The sequence below is a fragment of the Leopardus geoffroyi genome, chromosome C1, assembly GCF_018350155.1.
Source record: "Leopardus geoffroyi isolate Oge1 chromosome C1, O.geoffroyi_Oge1_pat1.0, whole genome shotgun sequence".
Lineage (NCBI taxonomy): Eukaryota > Metazoa > Chordata > Mammalia > Carnivora > Felidae > Leopardus > Leopardus geoffroyi.
The window spans coordinates 135980508-136000545 of NC_059328.1; the positions used below are offsets into that span (position 1 = coordinate 135980508).

Here is a 20038-nt window from a genome sequence, read left to right on the forward strand (position 1 = left end):
CTTCCTCTCGCCTCTCAAGGCCTCACGGTGTAACCGGCTCTCTGCTGTCACTGGCCCCGGTGCACTCCATTTCTCAGCAGTTTCCCTACCGTATTTTTGTAGAGTGTCCTTTTATTAAACTCTTTTCAGCCTCCACGCTAGAGTGTGTCATCTGTTTGGACTGTGACCCTGCCTGAGACATCACCTCAGGACACTTATCCCAGGCCCACACCAAGAGGTCAAGGTGCCCTTTTTCATTCTTGGTATGTTTGGGGAGAAATCTGTTTCTTGCCATTGGTCTTTCACTCTTCCTTTTTCTCCAGGGAGGATTTTATATTTTTAGTTCCTCTTAAACTTGTCCCAACTGAGAGTATTTAAGTATCAACAGATTTCCAGGGACACGGAGAATATGAGCATATCAGGGAATGTATGCACTCTCAGACCTACCCTGGTGTGGGCTCCATGGTACATCCTCCGTGGAGGATGGATTGAGATCTCAGGGTCCTGGCTTTATCTTGAAAGTAGACATAGGTAAGTTGTTTCTGCTCTGCTGTGTATTCTCTGACGTTAGGGAGGTATCTGGAATTCAAGAGAAAAAAAAAATTCATTTTATCAAGTCATTGAAAGTAGTTTCTTATCATTTATTTAAAAATGAACTCAAAATAATGATTTCACTATTTTTTTTTTCCTTTCAAATTTGTATATGCCTTTCATTTGCTTTCCATCCTTTGAATAAATTCCACGCCTGCATATCATCCTGGTAAAAAGTTGCTCCGTTTTTTCTTTCTGTGAGCTGGGGTTAGATGGACTTTATCAATCTTTATAAAAAACAAAACAAAACTAAACTAAACTCCTTTAATAAAATCAATCAACTACAAATTTTAAGATATTCTTTAATGGACTTAAAATACTTTATTCGTACATTATATCATCGTTTTATTTGAAAACTTAAAATTATCTGCAGAGAAAGCATAGGAATAAATGCTACCTTTTAATCTATTGTGAGACATATGTAACATGTTGATGGATTAAAAAAAAATAGGGACTAGTTTATAAACCTGCAATCATCAAATAAGTGACATGTTTGAGTCAATCATTTTAAGAGGTTACCGGTCCACTGATGAAACCATTTGAAGAAAATGTGCTGTTTGATGTTACAGAAGCCAAAAGCTGAATAAATGTGTCATCTGTTTTTCATTTTAATTCACTATTTCAGAAGTATTTACTGTGTATTAAAAAATCTTTTTACCCTTTCAAATCATTTGGACAACCTGGAAAAATTCAGAACAGTTTAACATATATCTATAAAAGCACATTCTCAGCTAAGTTATCTTGCTCGTATGTGATATTAATAACATATATATGAACTTTTTAATTCATATAAGAAAACCATCATCTTATTATGTAGATGTGGATTTTTAAACATAATCTACAAAGCAATATAAAAGATAAAGAATTTTAAGTTCAGAACAAAAATTAATTCGAGGGTTTTTTAAGCTGTGCATTGTAAATCAAACTGAAAAGTATTTCTAGGTTGGAACGAAAATGTCTGGAAGTGTGTTTCCTTTAAAAAATAAAAATGTTTTGAAAGGACAAGCTCTGTTTTAAGAAACCGGATTATTTCGTACTGCTGTCCATGAGAAAATGTTGCTAAATTTAGAGATTCTCCTAATTCAATTCACCCCCCCCAACCCTTATCCTTCCCTTGCAATTAACACCCAATTACTTTTTCCTTTCCTTTTTTTTTTTTTTTTTTAAACCTCTTGTCCATAATCCCTTTTTAAGAAAGATCCCTCTCTTCTCTCTCCTCTGCTCTCTGCCTTCTCACCCCAGGCCACTCCCTTGAACCTGGGTCCATCCTGCCCTACATCTTGACAATGTTAATTTCCTCTTCTCAGTTTGGCTACTAAATCTTACGCTCTCCCATAATCTGGCTACTTGCGATGCCTCTAGGTATCCAGAATACACAGCCGGAAACACTCTGAATGCCACCTTCCCTTAATTCACTGATTTCTAGCCAGAAGCTGGGAGGAAGCAAAGTATCAATGCTTTCCTTTACAGCTATTGTCTTCCACTGGTTTTCACTAAAGGGACAGGAGAATTGAATGTAAAATGTAATAATCCTCAGGTTTTCTTGACTTAGTCTCTGGGAGGGAGTGTTTTTACCCAACCATGTTCAGGCAGCAGGGATGGAAAGTGATGAGGAAAGGCGACAGGGTGTTGGAAGTCCCTACGCGGGCTCCTGTAATTTCTGGAAGAGAAATAGTTCCGCAACCAGGAGACGTGATTACATAAGCTTAATTAACAGTTCAAAGTATTGGGGAGAATTTATGGTAGGATGCATGTTTCTCATTCTTTAATGAGTAAATGACCTATTTGAGTGCAGGAGCGCATGTCAGAAGCACATGGTGATGAAGAGGATTGGTGGTGGTAGATGTGATCAAAGTTTTTCAAAACCGACTCCAAGTATTTGATGAAGACGATTAACATGGAGACAATTTACCAAACAAATACAGCATAAAGAGCCAAGAGACCTTCTAAGGGACCTCAAGGCTCCAGCTTGCCCACATAAAGAATATCATTAAACAGAAAGAAAACAAAGACGAGAATAAACATCGAGAGTGCCGAGTCCGTAGAGTAACTGAACTGCCAGTGGATGATTTTTTCTGTTCTATTTTTAATGTCTACACCAGAGGATGTTTTCAGGTTTTAAAAGCAAACAAAGCACATGCGTTTGACCTGGGTTCTAACTGTGCAACTCTCTTAAGTGTTCTAAAAGATGTCTGGACCAGAATTGGTTAATTAGCGCTTTGTGTTGCACTGTGTTACATATGACCTAACCAGAGATAAAAAGGTTTAAAGGTCTCTTGTAACCCTGCAATGCCATTTGTAACACAAAAATAACCCCCTTTCATTACTAGCATGCCACTGTAGCACGCAGGTTATTTTTTCCCTTCACTGCAATAAGGGCAGCTTTCGCATCAGAAGAATTCTTGGCAAATTAATGCGCTACCTCTTGGGCTAATTAAATTAGAAAGGATCAAAAATACAGAGCGGCTTTTGTGGTGGACACAATGTCGTGCTTCATGCATCTTGCTCAGACAGGAATTTCTGCCATTTAGCCCCCTTTTGCCTCTAGCAGTGTTCTGGACTCTCGAACACAGTCAAGTTCCTAATTTGCCTCAATGAGAGAGAATTATTAACTGATAATAAGAAAAGGAGCATTCACAGCTCCAGGCTGGGCTGTGTGGAAAAGGGTGATCTACCCAGCACCTGAAGCGCATGCAATTTTTATTAATTCCTGCCTAAAACAATGCATTCAGGAGTAAAATTGCTGTGCAGATGACAAAAACAATTACGCCTTTGATTCATTCATTCTAAAAATGTGAACTACTTTAGCTCAAATATAACCAGATTAAACAACTAAAGCGGCTGCTCACCTCTCTCGAAATCCAGTTTGGATTGTAGCAAGTGTGTTTTATGTTGAGAATTTGCCATTGCCACTTAAACTGATTGTCCCTATTGAAATCGCTGAGTGCACAAGTGATTTTGACTATAATTAATATTGTTCTCTCTGCATTGTGGTCCTTTGTTTGGAAGATGACACCGAGGATGGTGCTGATATCTTTACGGGCATTAATCCCACAAAGAGAGATGGAGACTACTGCAGTCAATCCTCGCGTGACTCTGTGCTTCTGGAGACTTTCGTCCCTTGCGGCTGCTGGTAGAGCCTGGCTTGCGGGGCTATCTCTCTGCCACTCAAGGTATCACGGAGCTTTGGTCAAAACAAGATACCTCCATTCCTGCTTGCGGCCACGTCACAAATGGCCTATTGCTTCCCAGATACTATTTCACAAGGGAGCCAGAGTCTCCTCGATTGGTGTTTGCAGAGCGCTTCCTCCTGTTCTTTGCAGGGGACTGTAGATACATCAGTGAACCCTGTGGTCTTCCAGGTTCCAAGCGCCCGCAGTTAACAGGGCTTGGCCTAACCTACACATGTGACAATGGTAAATTGAGTGTATTTCTTTGTATATGAATAAAGAATACAGGTGTGTTTGTTAAAAAAAAAAATCGGAAAAGGTGTGGCCAGTTATGCCATAACCATACTTGTTTTTTTAGGTAGATCATTGACTTGGTCATCATTTTTGTTGGTTACAACAGAAAGTCAAAATGAAAAAGTTGCATTAGACTGTTGTTTTGTATGCGTGTTTTATACATTTTTAGCTTCCTTCCGGTGTAATAGAAATTAGGGATTGCGTTTGGATATTCTGTTAGGATCTTTGACTTTTTTTTTTCAACATTTTATTTTTATTTTTGGGACAGAGAGAGACAGAGCATGAACGGGGGAGGGGCAGAGAGAGAGGGAGACACAGAATCGGAAACAGGCTCCAGGCTCTGAGCCATCAGCCCAGAGCCCGACGCGGGGCTCGAACTCACGGACCGCGAGATGGTGACCTGGCTGAAGTCGGACGCTTAACCGACTGCGCCACCCAGGCGCCCCGAATCTTTGACTTTTTAAGAGATTTTCACAGTATATGCAAATGCATGACTTTATTTATTTATTTATTTATTTATTTTTTATTATTTTTTTTTTACTTTCTTTTTTTTTTCAATATGTGAAATTTATTGTCAAATTGGTTTCCATACAACACCCAGTGCTCATCCCCAAAGGTGCCCTCCTCAATACCCATCACCCACCCTTCCCTCCCTCCCACCCCCATCAACCCTCAGTTTGTTCTCAGTTTTTAAGAGTCTCTTATGCTTTGGCTCTCTTCCACTTGCAAATACATGACTTTAATCTGTTTCAACACTTCCGTGGTGAATTGCTGTCTTTATGGTAAAAAAGTCCTTCCTGTGGATAGCCTCAACTGGTCCCCAATTCACTAGTAAGAAATTCAAGGGCCATTTGTAATATATGCAGTGTGTCAAACCAATGAGTTCTCTGAAAGCCAGAGAACATTCTAATGTCATTTTCAAAATTTTGCTTTTTGAATTCCAAAATAAAGTGGGCAACTAATTCGTTCTATTCGAGTCTGCCACCTTGCCTGTTCCCCCGCGCCCCCAACCATTTTTTGGGTCCTAGGAAATTGTTCTGAACTAGGATTCTCTATTTTGAGAATCTTATCAGTCATTTAACCATGTAGCAGTACATTAAGAAAACTGAACTTCATTTACTCTATCTAATCTATACTTCCTCTTTTAATACTCACCTCAAACACTGCCTACAAAATTTTTTTTCAGATTATTCCATAGCACACTCATAACATAATCCCTCAGTCTCCCTAGAATTTAATTCATGGAATACAAAGATGTGTGATTGTTGGGTAGTAAAGAGTCGTGGTCTGGCCTCTTCCATTTTCATGCATAAATTTTTTAATTACTTGAAGATTGATATCAAGTAGTATGTTTTCTTTTATTGCCCATAGCATCTAGGTTGGCAAACTGCAGATATTCAATAAGTTTTTTGCTTTACTAATTGATTTCTTTAATGGGTACCAGGGATCAGATCTACTGGGAATGTTAAATGTTTGCCTAAAAGAAAGAAATGAGAAGAAAAGAAAAAAAAAAAAGATATGTAGAGAGTCTTATCTGATATAGCTATGAACACGTTTCTAAGGTCAGTATATAAGAATAAAAATTGTGTTCAGGGCACCCGGGGGGCTCAGTGGGTTAAGTGACTGACTCTTGGTTTCGGCTTCGTCACGAGCTCATGGTTTCATGAGCTGGCAGCATGGGCCTTGCTTGAGATTCTCTCTCTCTCCCTCTGTTTCTGCCCCTCCCCTCACTCATGCTGTCTCTGTCTCTCTCAAATAAATAAATAAACTAAAAACAAACAAACAAAAAGGGATAGACAAAATTACCTTTTTAGGAAGCTGCCATATTGGAGACCAATGGAGTAGATAGTTTTTTTGTTTTTGTTTTTTCGCTTGTTTGTTTGGTTGGTTTGTCTTTTTGCTTGACCATAAATAAAGTAGTTGGCTTGTATTTAGGATCTGTATTGTAGAAAACAATGGTTATCTGAGTCACCCTACAGTGCTGGAAGCTGTTTAATATATGAAAGGCACATGATAACTGGTATTGGCTAAAGGAAGGGTGGCTTCATGTGTCTTATTTCATGCTCATTCTGTGGAAATAGCTGGCAGAAGTGCCTTGATGCATAAATAGATTTGTCCTTGTTTATCTTTTTAGCCAAATTGCATATAGTTGTGATCACGTAACTTCAGTATATGTTATAATGTGGCTCCATTGTGCAATTCTTCTCTTACTCCAGAAAAGTGTTCCCTGCTAGATTTTGAAGACATGCTCAGTGCATGGACCTGGCTTATGAATGTCGTCTTGGGGCTCTTTTTTTAATGTCACACATACTTTGCATTCTTTTGTCTTCATTACAGCTAATTTCATGTGGTCAGGCTACATTTGATGTGCGATTCTTCCTATGGAGAGTTTGCCACTCCCCTAAATCCCAGTGTTGTCAAGGAAAATGCGGTTTAGGGAGGTGAATATCTGCCAGATCAGAAAACAATGACAACAACAGAAACAAAACATTAATGAGCTTTCTCGCTGTCCTCAAGGAGTACTATAGAATTTTCTCATTGTTAACTGCAAAATAGAGAAACAAAAAACAAAACAGGTATAATCTCCACCACTTTGCTTCATGCTGAACTCTCCAACATTGCAGTTAACATTTGTCTTGGCTCTTACAAGAAGGGTAGGGAGGGTCAAACATGCCTTCTAGGAGGTCCTTATATTCAGAAAAGAGACATTCAAGGGTTGGATTTTCAGGGTTTTACGGCAGTCTTTACCTTGAAGATCATTTCCACAAAGTTAGGGCCGGCTAAAGCATAAAATGACATTGACATTGATAAATAGTTATTCTCCGGACAAACTACGGAGAAATTTTTTTTTTTAATAAATGGATTTTTTTTTAATCAAATATATTTTAGAATGGCTGAAATTTATCAACAACTTCTCATCTTCACATAGTGATTGCACATGAAGTACAGGCACTTTTATACACACACACACTTTTAGCAATGGAATGCACATTCTTTCATAAACTTGAACATTAGGTAGGTGGACTGGGTGAAAGATGCCATTTTTTTTTTTTTTCTAAATGACAGTTGTAACATTTTAAAGTAGTTCTATGATCTATTCTTGATCTTCCCTACTTTTAAGCTCTTACTTTCCCTGAATGTATATATTGGACCCAGAGAAGCAGAACATGCGTATTTTCCTTCCAGTATATGAGAGTGCTGTGTTTGAAAATATCATCTGTATGTGCTTTATTTTTATTTCAACCATACGTGCTTTTATAAGTATTTGAAAAGAAAATATTTTAAAGATTTGAAATAGGAAGAAGGGAATATATGTGAGTTAGAGCAGCCCCAGGGTAACAGTATCTCACACACTAATGATTCATATGGAGTTTATGTGTCTATTTATGCTGTCATTTATTTGGGGGAGGGGTGGCTAGAGAAAGAAAGCTGTGTATAGTATATTCCTAAATACCAGTGGTTTCTGAGAAGAAGAAAAAAAAAAAAAAACCCTGAACATTATCCTTATTTAATTAGGAGCAATCGTTACGTAATTATTCACATTAATTCAGCTTCTTACAACAGTCTTACACTTATTGGCACTTTCTCTTTTCCCCCTCTTTGTTCTAAAAGAAAGGAGGAGTGTTTTTTATTATTTGAAAGGGAAAAGGTTTATTTTCTAATGAAACGTATACAAAAATATCCACATCTAATGTGGTTCCTCGGGTCACGTGGTGTCTGATTATATACTTGTTCCTGGACTTTTCTTTACTTATTATTCCACATTCAAACAAGTAAAGGCACCTTGAAAGAAGCCAGAATACTTGAACTCAGATCTCTCTCATAAATGTAGGATTTAAACCATCAGAACCTCGTTTCTGACATGGAGGGAATGAAACCAGCATCTAAAGGAGCTGTATGTGATGGCTTAAAGCTAACATTACCGGGGGGGGGGGGGGGGGGGCACTGGTAGTGAAGTCAGAATGATTATAAGTGAGTGAAGGGCGACGTGAGTGAGTGCATGGAACACTATTATGTATTTTTACCCAGAATACATATTCATACACTTTAGTCAGAAAATTAGCTTTCCGAGAGATGCTGTATATAGGAAATAAAACAGTAGTCTTTATATATCTTAGTAAAGTCCAGAAAATGATGACACTGTACCTAGTACATAGATTAACTTTGGCCATCATTGCAGACCTGAAAGCAAGGTCAGACGAGTTTGTACAAATTTTCAGAGGTCATCTTTTTTGGGGTGTGTGAAGGTGAGCTACTTAGAGGAGTAAACGGAGCAAAAGCTGGGGAAATTAACTGAAAAATTATTAGTTCTTACAATGGAGGGGCAAGAATAAATTAAAGCAGATGCGCATTGGAAAGTTTCCTTTCCACTTTTACCCACACAACCATTTCTTTGCCTTTTACAATTAAATAAAAGAGGAGAAAACGATTTCCAGGTGTCTTCACTGTCTCTCGGTTTCAGAAATATCAATATATGACTTTACTACTGACAGGGGACGGAGAAAGAGACTATCATCTCTTCTGATCCTCTGTTACAAATATAGTTACAAAATGGTGTAAAATAGTTCTTTTGAGTTCCAGATTCGCAGCTACAAAAAATCGGGTATTTCTTTCTTTTTCTCTTTGCTTGAAAATCAAGTCCACCCTGTCTCGACCACATAAATAGAACAATTTTCCTCTGTGAACTGCTTGATGAGGCTGTGGCCAGATTCATATAAATGTCATAAAAACAGAGTACAGAATGGATTATTTTATGATTAAGATCTGTATGGATCTTTGTATGAATGCAACGTGCTTTGGCAGGGCTCTGCTGCACGCACACTAGTTTTAGTGTGTGTGGTGGAAAAAATGGCCTGCCACACTGTCACTTTAATGTCTTTCTGAAAAGGAACAAAAATCACTGGGCTCCACCAAAGGTTACAGCAATCATACAAAGGTTTGGTCTGCTAACCAGTACAGTGTGTGTTCTATTTCTCATTGTGATAATAATGAGAGTACAATTCAATAAAATGCCATAATATGTCTCAGCACTTTGTCACTAAATGACATATTGACACCTAATTGTAATAGCAAGGTGAAACTTTCCTCTTCCCTAATTTATGTAATAAGATTCAATTTTCTTTTTATATCTTTGATTGTGCAAAAGAGCTGAAATCTTTCTGTTTTGTATCTTCAGTTAGGATATTTGGGGGAGAGAGAGGCTTCATTCAGATATATATAGATATAAATATATATTTATAAATATTTATATATATGTATATACTTACATATTTTACTTATAGATATTTATATATGTATTTATATATATTTATATCTATATATCTATATTTTTGAAACATCAGACAAGCTTCTATCAGCATGCGGGTGCCAAGATGGTCCGTTAATGAAGAATTGTGGTTTAAGAATTTCAGCCAAAGGATTAATGTATTAAAGTGAATAATAGCATCAAGGCAGTAGCAAAGATGATGATCAGAGTTGGTGAAAGAGAGATTATTGATCATCTGGCTCTATCAGTCACAAACAGGGAGGAGGAAAACAAAAGAGAGGGAAAGGAGATTACAGAAATGAAATATAGTTTAGTAATGCCAGTTGATTCTGTTGTTAATTATAAATCTTTGGCAAGAAGCCTTTGGTTGCACAGTGACACTCCTCTTATCTGGTGGTCAGATTTCCAACAATCTTTACCACCCGGAGCACAGAGGAGTTCCTGGAATTGTACGTCTCAAAACTTTGACTATGTAACTTTATATGTACAGCAACTTTATTTGCTGGAGATGTTCTGCTATCTCTTGAAAAGTTTATTGAATTAGTTTTGTGTATATATTTAAGATTGCTTGTTTACTATACCTTGACGTCTGGATTCTTTTTAAGCCACTGTAAGTTTTTCCTCAGGATATCAAGAAACGGGGTGGTAAGGAGAGGGTGGACAAGCACCGGAAGGAGTAAAAATGTGCAGCATACATGAATAACCATTGTTTGATAGGAGACAAGTATTTTAAAGGAGGACCTGCTAAATTATCTTGACTGTTTAGAAGAACAAAAGATAGCTCTTAGCTGTGGAGCCCAAGAAAGTCTTCATGGAGAAAGGACATTGGTATTGGGCCTATTGGTATTTATAAGATTTGAAAAGGACTGGAAGATGGGCACTGGGGAAGGCATGGAGTAATAAGAGGAAAGCAGAGATATCTGGAATCATTAATGAAGTGCTGAGACCAGCTCAATTTGGTTGAAGTACAAGGTGACGTATGAGAATTGTAGAAAATGAGTTTGAAATTGCAGTAATCACTAGGCTATGGAGAGTTTTGAATGCCAGACTAAGGCATTGGTATTGATAGCATCCAGGCAGTAGCAAGGATGATGATCAGAGTTGGTGAAAGGGAGGTTGTCGATCTTCTGGCTCTATCAGTCATAAAGGAGCAAAGGAGGAAAACAAGAGACTTCATTGTAGACAACTGGAGCTACTTAAAATGTTTGCTCGGGGGGGATGCATCAGAGTTAGGCTATAGAACATGGAGGGTCAAGAAGGGTGCCCAGACTTCTGGCTTGTTTGACTCTATAAAGTGGTGATCTCATTACCAAAATGGAAAACCCAAGAAGATAGGCATATTGGGAGAGTGGAGGCAGTGGCGTATTTTGTACGGGAAATGTATGTGTGAGCTCATGGGCAGCCAGCACATGACTAGCCTGCTGTGGAGGAGCAAAAGATTGGGAGGCTGGAGAGATTTGAAGTCAGTAAGCAGAAGGAAACACAATTCAAAGGTAAATATTTTAATTTGAAAACTGGACGGAGTTATTAAGAGTTAGAAGGTGAAGAATGAAAGAATGAGGAAGAAGGACAGATTCTTAGAAGCCATGGTGATGGGAGAACCGTAATGGAAGAGTCTGAGAAATTACAGTGTATGATAATAAGAAAAGATGGTCATAGACTGTAGTATTGTGGGAAATGGAACATGAAGGGTATAAGAAGAAGGGGGGAGAAACCAACACATACTGAGCATTAACAATATAGCAGATCTTGGGGTGCCTGGTGGCTCAGTCAGTTAAGCGTCTGACTCTTGATTTTGGCTCAGGTCATGATCTCATGGTTTGTGAGTTTGAGCCCCACATGGGGCTCTGTGCTGACAGTGCAAAGCCTGCTTGGGATATTCTCTCTCTCTCTCTCTCTCTCTCTCTCTCTCTGTGTGTGTGTGTGTGTGTGCCTCCTCTCTTTCTCAATAAATAAATAAACTAAAAAACAAGAAACAAAACCAAAAAAAACCCCAAGATATCAGATTTGGATGTGTACAATACTATTCACTTTTCTCAGGCATCCTATGAGACATAGTATATTCTTGCACTTCCTTTACAAAGGAAGAAATTGAGGTTGGGTAACATGCCCAAGGTTGCACAGTCAGCAAACAGCTCTTCTCAGCCCCATTCAACCCCAAAGTGCATGCTTTTGCACTGTTCAGTGCTGCAATGAGGTAAAGCATGTAGAAGGGGAGAAAGGGTGTTTGATTTGTTGACCTTCACTAGAGTTGTGAGAGCAGAAGACATATTTTTAAAGGATGAGAAGTAAGTGGGTGAGGGACTTGATTTAGTTCATGTGCTATTTGGTGGGCATCTGCTGTGTAACTAGGACCAATTCTAGCTGGTGAAGATACAGAGATATAGGGCCTAGCCCTTACTCTCGGAAACTTGCTGTCTGGAAGGAGCAAAACCCACATCTAGATTATCTTTATATAATGTGGCATCTGCTCTGAGAACACAGTTTACTTACCCTTTCAAAACACAAGATGAAAGCTTGATTAAAAAAAAAAAGTGAACTGAAAAAAAAGAAAAGTAAAATAATGTTTTTCTTCTTTTTAAGATAATGTATGTGTGAAGATGTTTGCAGACTGACTGAAGGATCTAGTGGTGAAGAGGTTATTGAAGAAATTAAAACAAGAGCAGATCAGAGAAGGTTGGGACCAAGGACATAAGAAGTGGGGTGGGTGGCTGTAGTTGTCTTGAGAAAAAAAAAAAAAAAAAAAGAGGGAATAATCCAATATCATCCATGGGTCTATTTAACACATGTCCTTTCCTATCTTATGCCTATGCAATGGAAAGAACTAGGCTTGAGAACATTAACTTCAAATTTTGTTTGTGATTAATGTTGCTTATTAGGCAGGCTACCCTGCCACTTTTGACCGCCCTTGGATCTCCATGTGCAGAGGGCATAAACTTCGGGCAATTAAGATTAAAGTAGAGAAAGGTACTTGCACCCAGAAAGTGGAAGTTGAAAACTGCATCCAGGGTAGATAGAGAAGAGTCTGAAAACAATTAGGTAAGTTCCAAATTATGGCTTACTTTCAAACAAAAGGCAAGTGAACAGATCCATGCATCGTCTAGAAAAAAAAAAAAATCCATTCTGTTCGGTCATCACTGTTCTAATTCTAAAGGGTAAATATTTTCAGTACATTTCAGTACTGTGATTAGAGGCAACACAAGTTATGTCCAGAAAAGGCACTTGTCTTCCTCACCAGAGACTTCTAAGAGGAAAAACAAATTTTGTGCTCTTGTACTAGAACAACTTTGGTAGATTGCTATGTAATCTTGTTTAAGGGCTGTGGCAATAATCAGAAAGCTTGTCTTCACCGTGTTCTCTATGGGTTCTTCTCCTTCCTAAATTGTATTGTACTTTCCACATTCACCTACGTATTTGCACTTTTTCTTACGTGATTGAGGCATGATGATAATGATGCAGGCTTTCTCTCTCTCTCGTTTTTTATTATTTTTGATACGTTACCATTTCTTATTAGCATCTCAACTTTTTTTTATTAAATTTTTTTAAATGTTTGTTTATTTTTGAGAGAGGGAGAGGGGGGGGAGGGGCAAAAATGGAGGGAGATACAGAATCTGAAGCAGGTTCCAGGCTCTGAGCTGTCAGTGCAGAGCCCGATGAGGGGCTCGAACTCAGGAATTGTAAGATCATCACCTGAGCCAAAGTTGGATGCTTAACCGACTGAGCCACCCAGACGCCCCAGCATCTCTACTTCTGAAAACAAGAGTTTCAATAATGATTTTTAAGTTTTATTTACTTATTTTGAGAGAGAAAGAAAGAGAGCACGAGCAGGGGAGAGGCAGAGAGGGAGTGGGAGAGATAGAGAGAGAGAGAGAGAGAGAGAATCCCAAGCAGGCTGCACACTGGCAGTGTGGAGCCTGATGCGGGGCTCGAACTCACGAACTGTGAGATCATGACCTGAGCCAAAACCAACAGTCGAACACTTAACTGACTGAGCCACCCAGGCGCCCCAATAATTGTTGTGCCAGAGCATTAAGTGCTATTAGATGCTTAAAGTGGAAGGAAAGATAGGTGTGAAACTCAGGGTGCCCCAGTATTACTAAGAAGGCACCTAAAAAGAATGATTTGTGCTTGCTAACTTTGGACACATCAAATATTGAATAAATAATTTCTGCATCTCATTGGTATAAATTTTTATTAGTTCAATTCTAGTAACAATGTAAAATGTGTGAGCAGTTTATTTTTTAACCATGCAATAACCATACAATGGTCTGCAATACCAGTAACACAGGTTTGTCAGGTTAGTGGAAAAAACAATGGCCTGACTTTATTTAGAGCTGTGTTAAAGGGATTAAGTCCTTGATGGGCCTAGTTTAGTTGTTCATCTGGTATTGAGACTCTGCGACTAAAGATTCATGCATGGAATTGAGATTTAAAGCAGCCATAAATTAGGTGTCAAGACAAGTATCTGCTCGTTTGTAGGAAACATAACCGTTTCTTTGTTAAACCCAATGTTTTATGAATATAATGTTTGGTCATTAACGCCATCATCTTTCTTTAGTACCCATAGCATTTTAGCAAAATCAACTGATGCTATAAGGATTTGCCTCCGGACATATGGAAAAAAAGAGATTAAGAGGTCAACACTGATTTTTAAAAGCAATAATAATCTAACAGTGAATTCCAAAAATAGCAATGACATTTTATTTTTGAAAATGTAAGCTTTGTAACCTCTGCTATTTCAATCTCTGATAGGGTTAGACCCTCTCACCCATCCCAAAATGACCCACAACCCACACGTTATATTCTATGTTTCAAAACTCATGTAATGATTTTGGCCTTTTTTACTGAATCGCACAACTGTGGTCCATTCACATTTTATCCTAGTATTATAATACTGTAATTCAACTCAACAGAGTGCTATAATAATCTACAATCTTTTACCATATATGATAGCTTTCTTCATCTCTTTCTTCTTGGTTTCAGTGCCATTTTTCTAAATTGGGGATTATTTTCTCCTCATTTTTCCACAGTCTTCTCAAATTACCTCCTTTTCACTTTTCTCTTTTACTATTTCCCTCACCCCTGCTTACTCATATCACATTCCTTAATGCAATTTTATTTTATAACACCGTAATAATGCCATGTAGTCTCACTAAGTAACGCAATTCTTGAAGTGTGGATTCAAGAGAATACTCATTAAAAAAAATCACATGCCTACCATTGTGTTGGTTGATGGTACTGATTTTTCTCACTTCCATTGTTCACATGTATCTGTCGCCAAATGAAGGCAAGCGCCTTTAAGGAACGTATTTCTTTCCAGAGGTATTTAGGTTGGAACTCTAAGATATATTTCAGGACCCTACTAAGAGGCTTTAACCAGGGATTGTGGTCATACGTCAGACCGAAGCCCAAGGGCATAGCCACATCTTTATGACAATAGTTTAAGTTGTTAAGAAGCTCAAGGACCAACAAGTGAGAATGTAATTCTCCATCAAGATTGCCAGCTGTTTTTAAGTGTCTAGAGACCAAGATGAAGACCACAAGAATCAGTGGCAGATTGTCAAAGCAGTGATGCAGAAGTCTACCATTACCATTACGAGCCACAAGAGGTACAATTGTGTTTCCTGCGATGATGAAATCGTAGTTGAGCTCATTGAGAGCTTTGGCATAATTAGTTTGTGAACACTTCTAGAATCTAAAACTTTTTTTTTTAAAGGAAGAATTATTTGAATATATAGCAAATGAAATAGTGTCTATTTGTGAGCGAAAACTGGGATAGAAAATCATTTGCACAATTCTCTTGCTGGCTCAAACATTCTTAATTAGATTTGTGGGTTATACAGTGGAATTGGTAAAGGGGCATACTGTGAAAAAGAAATGTAGGAGACAGAAAGTTTTGCTCTAAAATGTTTTATTTTAGAGCTGAATGTAGATATGTGTTTCTCTACTGGCAAAATTTAACAAGGCAGAAACATTTATCAGAATTCTTATTTTTAAATCTACCTCCATTCAAGGCAGTTTTAAAAATTATGACAGTAATCTGAAACTTGAATTTTATGCAAATCTGTCTAAGCTTGGAATAGTTATGCTAATTCTGGAAGAAACATATTATCACTTTTATTCATCTTACTTTTTGTATCTTTTAGTGAAATTAGACCCTTTTTATTAAATAACAAAACTCTTACTTTCAAAATGACAAATAGAATCCTGGCTTAAGGTGGGCTATTAAAATAACCCTTGCCTAAGCAACAGAATTATACATATTCCACCCTACCTTATATAATAGTTTTCCTCCTAAAATAGTCTTTCTAGACTCTACTAGGAGATTCAGTGTAGGGTTCCAACAGGAAAGTTATATATAAATAAGGCAGTAGTTAGGAGTATAGGCTTTGAAGTTGGAAACAAATGGGTTCAAATACTAGCTCTTACATATACTAATAATACAACCTTAGATAAAAAGGCTAGAGTCATTTTTTCCCTGAAAATATGAATAACATTATCTAATACCTTGAGTTGTTGAGAGGATTACATACGATAATAACTACAAATTTCTTAACACACTACATGACATTTAGTAAGGATTCAAGAAATAATAACTATTACAATCAGAATTGTTGTTAGTCTTTAGTTATTCTGATTCCCTGCAACTCACACAAAGCTGCCCCTCCCTCTTTTTTAAATATAGGTTTACCATTTAGTAGAGTCAAGGTAATTTGGGATACCTCTATTTGAAATGGTTGGTTGAATTTGCCATGAATGATAAGGTCTAAGATGGCTCTCATTGCACAATGTTAGATAATTATCTGTTAATTTACATTACGTGATGCTGTTTTTCCTAAGATATAACCTTGGTTTAGCTTTTTTAAATAGACTTCGTGGAGTCAGAAGCCATATTTTGGTAGCCGTATTTTGGGAAGCATTTTGTACATGGTAGAAAGATGTACTAGTCTAAGAATAGCATTGGATGTAAGTGAAGAGATTGATATTATCACCTGGGATCCACAAGATCATCTTGTATAAACATCTTATCTGGCAGATGATATCACTGGGAATCAGAGGAATACAATGATCTGATAAAATGACTAGAGCTGTAACTGGAATACGGGACTCTTGACTTTTGGTTCTGTAGCGTATGGCTCCTCTTGACAATCCTTATTTCCTTGACTATTGTATGAAACATCCATTTAAATGTGCCCATATAAAAATTTCTTATATTGAATGCCGTTTCCAAAGGACAAATGGTAGGTATACTAGTCTTATTTGAAATATTTCAGATACTATTCAGTCATTAGAAACAAGTGTTTGACTCTATAAATTCCTATAAAAAGGAGGTCTAGTCTAATGATTAGTGATGAGACGGTCTTCTTTCCGACCTTGATGGCTGTCTGGGTTACTCCTAACTTATTTTTCTCATTTTAGCTTACGTTTTAAGTCATTCTTGGTTACTCAGTACTTAGGAAATGCTAAATGTCTTCAGAGTGCCATCAAGCATGGTTCCATCAGCATATCTGGAGGTGGCCCAAAACCCCAGCTCCCTGCGAAAATTGCCATGATATCACCACCAAGGCTCTATCTCCCTAGGATAAATAGTGAACTTCAGTTTCCATTGCTGTCCGTTTAGTGCCTAAAATGAATGGACACACATTTTTTAATCCTAGAGTTGAAAAGCAATGGAAAAAAATACTTAAGTAGTCCACTGCTGAAAACAAGAGGTTTATACTTAGGGTGGAAACACATTTCTGGGATTTTATTAGAGGTTATGCAACCAATTTTGACTTCAGTTGTATCATTTACTTTAATGTTAACATGATACAAAAAAGATAGGGTTGAATAAGTGGAAAATATAAATCAATGTACCTGGCTATTTACATTGTGAGAATAGAACCAGGATTAATATGCTAAATGGTGTTATGTAAAACCAAACTATTGAAATCACACAGATGATTTAAGTTGGGTTAATATCTTGAAGCTGTGTTTTTAGTGACTTATTAGGGCATGAATTATTTTCACCATGTTAATGACTGACAAGCTTATCAACAACTATGGCGATAGAATGGGAAAATTTCTTGAGGTGGTAGGAAATGAGATAAGTGGTTTTAGGTCTGTTGAATTTGTGTCAAAATTTTTTGAGTATGTATTTTGTAGGGTGGGTTTGCATTCATATTGGTTGTGTTATTTAGAATGTGTTTCAGGGCTATGCAGGTCTCATATGGCACATCGCATTCTATAATAATGTGTCTCTCATTTCATGACCCAGAAATCCACATAAAAGCCCCATAAATCACATATGAAACTGATCTGGGCACTCTCACAGAGGTTAGGGTATTGTATATAATACTACATAGTATGAATCGAGACCCTGTAAGACCTTTTTTCTTCCAGTAAAATGCATTGTCATACATTGTGATCAACACCTCAAATGCTAATTCCTTGAATATAATCTTCATAATAATCTAACAAGGTAGGCCTTATGCCCATTTTATGGAAAAAGGAAATCAAGGCATCAGAAACTATCAAGAAATCAGAAAGTATTGTAGACCAACCTGACACCAAGGCCTATTCTTAATCGATGCTCTATATTGTCTGTTACAGGTATCAAGCCTTAACTCCTTCTGCATTTAAAAATCCTTCTATCTCATTGGCTACCTTTGCTCTCATTTCTAATTGGAACTAAGGGTAAGTGCCCATTCTTCATTCGGCTATCTTGAAGGAACAGGCCGATTTCTTACCTTTGAGCCTAGCTCTGACCTTACTGTTCTTAAAAGACTCAGAAACCTTGTGTTAGAGGGACCTTCTATTTGTGGGGTTGTTATTGTTGTTTAGTTGATTTGGAGAGGGATGTTGATCACTTTTCTAATCAATTGACACCTGGGAAGTCAGCATGACAGAGTAGCACGAGCCAACGTACAGGGTAAGGTGAAAGCAGATTCAAATCCTGGACCCAGTACTTGTGGCATCATTGCTTCCGACACATTTCAGTGTCTCCCTGAGCCTCCCAGAAGATATGATTTCTATAAAGGTTCAGGGAAGGAATACGTACCAAGATAATTGGGAAAATTGGTTTCCGTTCTACCTAATTGGTTCAAAGCTTAAAAATGTTATCTCTGTCATTATTTATCACTAACTACTTATTCTACCTGTACACACATAATCTACATCATGGTGTATTTGAACCAGGGACCATGTCAGACTTTCTGTGGCTGTTGGAAATGGAAATGACACTAAGACCATGTCCAGTATGACGGAGAAATTTAGTGTCTCCAGAATATCCAATCATTCTCCTCCATTCACCTCCCTTCATAATCCAACAGACCCATCTGACTACTTCTGGCCAATGGGCTGTGAGGGGAGTTAACGTGATCTCTTCCAGGTAAAATGCATTTAAGAGCTGGTATGTGGTCTTTCAGCTCCCTCCCTGGATGTTGATTGTTCCTCCTGACATACCCGCAAGATAAAAGTAGCCCAAATTCCTGTGACATCAGTTAGAAGCTACCAAACCTACAAAGGATTTAGTCTGCGCAATCACTAAACCTGTTTAATGATCCTGAGATTCTGCGGTGTGTTTGTGATTGCCACACAGCCTAAGCTAATGTTACTAATTCACACAGCCTCGGGAGAAGTCTGTTTTTTTTTTTTTTTTTTTTTTTTGATGTGATAGGGATACATGTAGCTAGAAAATATTAAGAGGAGTTGTAATAGATTGCCCAAGTAGTCTAAGTAGACAACTAATAGGAAAAGTCACTGTTGCCAGGAATAATGTGGTTCTTTAGAGACAGACAAAAATTTTTTTTCTAACATTAAAAAAAAGTATTTTTTTTTTCTTGAGAGAGAGAGAGAGGAAGAGACAGAGTGCGAGCGGGGGAGGGGCAGATAGAGAGGGAGACACAGAATCCAAAGCAGGCTCCAGGCTCTGAGTTGTCGGCACAGAGCTTGACGCAGGGCTCGAACTCATGAACCGTGAGATCATGACCTACGCTGAAGTCAGTAGGTCGCCAAACAAACTGAGCCACCCAGGTGTTCTTTTTTCTAACATTTTTAAAGCAAACCTTTTATCATACTGAATATTGTGCTATAGGATTAAACATTGATTCAGAGCAGCCCATGCTTGGTATACAACTCTTCAATAAAAAGAAAACTAGTTACATCATAATAGGTGAAGTTAATGCTTTGTCTAATCCAGGATCCACATCTTGTCTACGGTCAAAAATAAATATTTTGAAGCAAGAGTGGGAACTCAAGTGTAGAACTGTTCATTACTGCATGTTGTCTGTAACAACAATTGAATTTACAAAAAAAAAATGGTTTATGAAAGTTTTGTAATTCAGTTATTTCATTTACAATAATGACAAAATTGGAGTAATGGCCTAGCCACCCAACCAACATCGTAGCAACTTCCTTATCATCGGTGGGATAACTTGTATAGTTACTGGGCCCAGTAGGACAGTTGTATACTGGAATGCTTTAACTTCTCAGTCTTCTCTTAGTTTTCTGCCAAAATATTTGTATTTAATAAGTGTAGAGATGCAGATAAGTTTTGATTTCATATTCTCTATGATTTGATTTTGACTTTGCGGTTGATGACTGGATGACATTTAAAATAAAGATGTGATTCTTACTGATTACATTAATTTGATGACATTTTGGTTTTAATTGGAAAGGCCAAAAAGATATTTCACCTTATTCTTTAATTATACGTTTCCATGCCTAAAAGTTATTGTGGTTTTGTTAGTGATGATAT

At 37.6% G+C, this 20038-nt stretch overlaps 1 long non-coding RNA gene across 1 annotated transcript in view; it reads left to right on the forward strand.

The window, feature by feature from the left end:
- Window positions 1-303: 303 nt before the first annotated feature.
- LOC123598895 overlaps window positions 304-20038 on the forward strand; it is a 35811-nt gene continuing 16076 nt past the window's right edge. The window contains exons 1-2 of the long non-coding RNA XR_006712863.1: window positions 304-510; window positions 17893-17976. This is a non-coding gene — a long non-coding RNA (uncharacterized LOC123598895). The remainder of the gene's footprint in view (window positions 511-17892; window positions 17977-20038) is intronic.